We start from the raw sequence: 6,734 nt of genomic DNA, 5'->3' as shown, positions 1-6,734 counted from the left end.
AAATAAAGGGAAAAAAAATTTTTAGCCCTTAAGAATAAGGGGAATTGTTTTTGTAGCCCTTAAAAATAACGTGTTTTTTTAAATAAGCCTTCAGATAATTTTAACTGTTTTTAGCCATAAGAATAAATTTAAGGACAAAAACGCCCTTAATAAGCCATCTTCGTTGACGTGACTCTCAAACAAGCGGAAAATGAGAAAATAAATAAGCAAAGAATTTGCGAATATCTAATTTTGTGCAAAACATCCATTTTTTTTCGCAAAGCTTGTGCAAAACAAAATAATATTGTATGAGATGGTTTTCAGAGATTTTGAACATGGCATTCAAATAATAGAAGAAGAGTGATATTAAACCGAATGAGGAACCGGTCGTGATGAATCAAAAGCTTGGAGAATGATGTGAAACCAGAAATCCCTGATATGGTGGTGAATTGAAAGGAGAAAGATGTGAATCCAAAGCACGAAATGGTCATGCTATAATAGGCCATATATGAGACGGCTATGGCAGGGCATGGTTTAGAGTTTGTGAAACAGCATGTTAGGAATGTGTGGCACGGCTGTGACATGATAGGGTTTAGAGTTTGTGACACGACATGGTTGGAATGTGTGCACGGTTGTGACATGGCAGGGTTTAGAGTTTGTGACACGCCATGGTTGGATTGTGTGACATGGCTGTGACATGCCAGCATTCAGAGTTGGTGACACGCCATGGAGGGAATTTGTGACACGACAGAGTTCAGAGTTGGTGACACGTCATGGAAGGAATCTGTGACACACCAGCATTCAGAGTTCGTGACACCCCATGGAGGGAATTTTGACATGTCAGCGTTCAGAGTTCGTGACACGCCATCAAGGGAATCTGTGACACGCCAACGTTCAAAGTTTGTGACATGACATGGAGGGAATCTGTAACACGCCAGCATTCAGAGTTTGTCAGACTCCATGGAGATCCGTGACACGGCAGGGTTTAGAGTGTGTGACACGGCATAGGAATTGATGGGTGACATGACATGGTTTGAAAAAGGAAAAAAAAAGCGAGCAAATAACGAGGAAACCGATTGGACTTCAACTAAATGAATTCAATAAATGAATATTTACAGAGGAAATTTTGAGGCCATTTCATTTTAAATAAATATTTTTCAGAAATCGCAAACATTTGTGTGAAGAGGTTCATTCCTGATTCCTCATTCCCAAAGATACCAGAGTGTTCAACTTTCTTCTTTGCAAGCTTGACGACACCACAGCAACAATGTCGGTTATTAGTGAAGAGATCAGTCAATCTAACAATAAAACTTTTAAAACTTTCTTCTGTTCATTGATTTTTTGTTGGGTTTGTGTGATATGTTCATGTTTTTTCAATCTTTTTCAATTATTATGTTTAAATTGTTTTCTTCTCGATTTTATGGTCGTACCAAAGTTTTGAACTATAACAGATATGGCGTGTAGTGGGTAAATTGCTTTTTGGGATTTTTAGCGTGTCACGACATTGGTTATTTTAGGGTAGTTCGTGTAACGGGTCAGTAATTACACTGATTGACGTGTCACACGTCACGGGTATTTTAGGCCAGTTCATGTAAGGACACAGTAATTATAGTGATTGGCGTGTCAACGTTAGCGTGTTACAACATTTGACTTGATACGCATGGTGTGTTACAACATTTTACATTATATGCATGGCGTGTTACAACATTTTATGTTGTATGCATGGTGTGTTATGACATTTTACATTGTATGCATGGCGTGTTACCACATTTTACCTTATATACATGGCATATTACCATATTTTATGTTATATGCATGGCGTGTTACCATATTTTACGTTATATGCATAGCGTGTTACAACATTTTACTTTATATGCATGGCGTGTTACCACATTTTACTTTATATGCATGGGGTGTTACCACATTTTACGTTATATGCATGGTGTGTTACAACATTTTACGTTATATGCATGGCGTGTTACCACATTATACGTTATATGCATGGCATGTTACCACATTATACGTTATATGCATGGCGTGTTACAACATTATGGGTTAACTCACTCGTGCATGTGTGCCATGTTTTGCAAATGTAGTCCCGGCAGTATGAGGATCTTGACAATTTGCTTATTGTACCGAGGGAGAAGTGGGCGTTCAATGTCGCTATTAACACCCACTGTAAGTGGTTGTAACTGCATTACATCAACAAGACCCTCCAAGAGAAAAGGGAGTACGATGCAGTGAAGCGTACATGCTTCAGAATGCTATTGGACTTCTATCCGCAAGGCTAATTCTTCACTAGTCTCCTACATAACATCATGATTCGTCGAATCATTGTGACAGATTCAATGGAGCATGAGCTATGGTTTGCCATTAGGAAAAGCAAGGCACACATATCAAAGCAGGAGTTCTGCCTTATCAACGGACTAAAGTTTGGTGGAATGCCAAATGTGTTCACACGACCGTACGAGATTGTTGCTGACGGAATTCATGCACGATACTGGAACGGGTAGTAAAGCGTTAAGCTATAGGCCTTGCTTGATACATTCTGCGGAGGCAACTTTGAGCGATCGGGAAACGTGACCAAGATGGCACTCATCTTGATTGCGAATAACATTTTATTTGGTCAAGACTACAGTAGAAGGGTGACGCCTTGGCTCTTGTTATTAGTGGAGGACATCGACACTTTGAATGTCTTCTCATGGGGTCACTACATTTGGAGGCTGACCTTGGACAACCTTTTGAAGGGTTCGAAATGCCTTCCTCGAACGCGTAGAAGGATCATTTATAGTTCAACATTTACGGATTCGCGTGGGTGATATAGGTACTGTCACGTAACATTTTTCATTTTGCTTTTGACATAATTGTCACGACCCAATTTTCGGGCCATGACGGGCGTGTGGGCCCAATGGGCATAGCCCACCAAGGCCAAGCAAGCCTATTATATAATCTTGCTCAACATTCCATCAACTATTCTCAAGTCACCTTTCATAGGTCCAACTTATAATCACTTTAATAATAGGCTATAGTAATCAAGAATTTCATTGATATAAACCCAAAATTATGTTAACATTTCAACTCATGGTGGCATTAACAGTTAAAAATATACATATTTTGTCTAAGACACATATCTTAGTACTTTACATCACATGAACATATTCATAAAACAAAATGACTCCTGACTTTCAACGGAGTAACCACAGTGAAGGTGCGGCTACTGAATGCCAAAATACCTACCAAAGAGACGAAACTACGTGGACACCTCGACCTAGGTTCCAACTACCTCCTGATCTGAAAACATGAAATTGAAAACAGTGAGTACAAACTCCTTGAGTGAACATAAGAAGGGAACAAGCAATCGATAGGAAGAATTTGGAAATCATGATGCACTTGTTTCAAAAACAATGCAATTGATTTAATATCTTACTAAAAACCCCTCCTTTCAAACTCTGATTAATAACCTCATAGTGTTGCAAAAACCCATGATCAATCCATGAAGTTAAATGGGTGAAAAATATGTCAAAATCAAGCAAGGTAGCAAGCATGGCAGCAAGTTTTTTGCTGCAGCGAGAAACAATGTCAGCTTGCATATGTTTTAGTTTTTCTATCGTATCTCCCACTAAAGAAGTTCAATTGACTTGATTTTTGACCATTAGAAAGCTAAGAGGACGGGCTACAACTTTTATGTTTACCACTTTTCCCAGTTCGGACAGGAAAGTGGTCAAAATCTTCATCGAAGTGAAAGCACTGCACCAAAACTTGAAAGTTTCTCGCTGTAGCGAGATTTATTCTCGCTGCAGCGAGTTGTTGGCTGCCAAAACTGAATGTTTCTCGCTGTGGTGGAACACAAGGCACCTAAGTGTAAAAAAGACCTCCTTTGAACTAAAATCCATTTGGTGTTGCAATAAAAATCAATTTGCAAGAAAATGGGAAATTCTCAAGATTCACCATGCCAAATTTCACATGCATTACAATCATATTTTACAATCACACACATTCTATCACATATCTATAGATATAATCATATATAACACCTACACCACCCCGCCTTCCTCAGATCTTGTGCACTCCCTACACGTACAAGGCAATACCACCATATGTGTACTCCTTACTCGTACATTTCAATGTCATCATGTGTGCACTTCTTACTCGCACACCTCATTATCATCATACAACATTGTTTATAATTGCACAACATACATTCAAATATGTATACCAACACAATATAGGAGCACATGAATTCATCCTCTTTACACATTTCACACCGTTTACAACATCAAAGCATTTATCAAGGGCTTATTCCCAAGCACCCCTTTTTAATGAAAAGTTGGATAAAATCAGGCAAATAATTCATCTCAACATAATTCTAGTTTTCCAAAACAATTTTGAAATGCAAGTTCACTCATCGGTATTGTTAAACCTCTAATTGACTCTAACCTCCACTATTGGTTCAAATGGGGCTGTGGGGCCTCGTTGGAACCTATCACGGGCAAAAACATCACAACTAATCCAATTTACATTAATATCACTCCAAAGGCTAGTTTCTAATTCAAGTTCTACTAGTCATTCCTAATTGGCTTCCAACTATATCAAATGGCCATTCCTTGCACTACTCTAATCACACTAAAAATGAATAAACAACCTCAACAATAAAACAGCTCATAATCCCAATTACTAGCCATTATCAATAACTTAAAACCAAGCCTAGTTCATCACTCACCTTAGGGTTTCTTTGTAGCTTAATTCTCTTCCAATAACTTCCAAACAAATGTGAAAAGTCTCTCTCTAGAACATCCAGCTAGTGAAAGAGTATAAGAAGGAAAGGTTTTTTTGAGGGTTTTATGGTGAAACAGTAAAAGAGTACAAAGAACTTTGTGAAAGGGTGCACAAAAACATGAAAATCGGGGTTAACTCGAGGAAATATATGGAAGTTTCAAAGTAAGCTTTCATAAGGGGGTACAAAAACGTGGGAAAGGAAGAAGAAGAAGAAGAAGAAGTACTGGAAATTTGAAGAACCTTCTAGAAACTTAGATATTTATGCTTTATGTTTATCTATTTCTCATGAAATTACTAAAATGCCCTTAACAAGGTCATTTTGTCTTTCCATTGCCTTTATACAATCTTTTTACTTCTTTGACACTAAGACAAGGTCCATAAGGGTCTAGAAATGCTCGAGTTCATGAAAAATTAAAAATTTCAACTAGAGATGCAAAATGACCATTTTACCCTTATCGTGAAAATTATCGTTATTTCTATGTTCTTCATTATCTTACCCTCATTCATTCATTCCTTAGGCCTACTTAGATCTAAATAACATTAGAAAACTACTTTCAGGGGCTCACTAGAAGAAACGATGAAATTACCCATAGTCCGTGTTATCGCATCAACTTTTAGTTAAGGGTCTCTAGAGGTCGAGATCTCACAATAATAATTTATGATTGCAATCGTTTATCATTTACAGTCTGATAATGGTTACATTTGACTTGCAGTTCTGGGCAATTGAGGCAATTCCGGCCTTGCGAAAGATAGTTGCCCTCTCTGCTCCGAAGGACGTTTACCCACGTATGTGCAAATGGTAATGCAACCGGAAGCCAAAAAACTTCTACAAGGCAGTTGAGATGTTGGAGTCATCTCAGCAAGTGAGTGAACAACTACTAATTTTTGCTATAAATTTGTATAATAATTTTCCCTAAAAATTAATCATAATCCCTATTTGTAGTTGTGGACAATTGAGACCTTGGAGCCCACCCCAAATAAAGCCAACCGAGATTATTTTGTGGACATTGATGTCCCGTTATCTGAGGGCCACCAATATGTGCCAATACGGCACATGGAGAATCGAGCGGACTAGGGCTTAGGTGTGAGGGAAAATAGGAGAAACTTGAAGCACAAAATAGCCACTGGTTCCATGAAGTGGAGGCACACCACCGCTGCTGTTGTCGATGAGCTGTTGGTCCCGAGTTGATGGAGGAAGGTGATGACCATGGTAATGGCAGTGAAGAGCCGGTAAAGACGGCTCTAAAGGTTTGTGTTCAACACTTCCATATGTGATTATCAAATAACATATCTATGTTTATAGTTGGACCATGCGACAATAACTCCATAACCACCGATAGGTTCTCCTCAGACTCACAGTGCTAACAAGGAGCCAGTAAGGACGGTTATAACGGTTTGTGTTTAACAATTCCATATGTGATTATCGAATAACATATTTATGTTTGCAGTTGGACCATGCGACGATAGCTCCTCAACCACTGAGAGGTCCTCTTCAGACGCACAATGCTAACGACTCGTCGGTAAGATCCGTTCTAACAGTTTGTGTTCAACATTTCCACATATGTTTATTGAGTAACACATTAATTTCTATTATTGCAATTGAGGGAGGCGACCACAGCTTCTCAACCACCAACCGGTCTTGCTCAACTGCAAAGTGGTAACAAGTCGCCGGTAAGGATATTAAAGTTCAATAATTCCATATATGATTATTGAATAACACAGTAATATATGTTATTGCAGTTGACCCATTCGACAAGAGTTAATGACGGAGTAGTCAAGAGCGTCAACTGCGACGAATCATGCACCAGTATAAAAAGGACATGTCGGAGCTGAAGGCTTCAATTCAATCATTGACTATGGTGATGCAAACGTTTAAGGACTGCCTCATTGCTCGAATTATAGATGGCCTGAAATCACAGGTACGTTATTCTATCTTCGCTCATATATTGGTCGTTTACGTTTAGTAGGTGTAGTTCTAT

This window comes from Theobroma cacao, chromosome 3 (genome assembly GCF_000208745.1).
Source record: "Theobroma cacao cultivar B97-61/B2 chromosome 3, Criollo_cocoa_genome_V2, whole genome shotgun sequence".
NCBI lineage: Eukaryota > Viridiplantae > Streptophyta > Magnoliopsida > Malvales > Malvaceae > Theobroma > Theobroma cacao.
Note: the sequence above shows the minus strand (reverse complement) of the source record.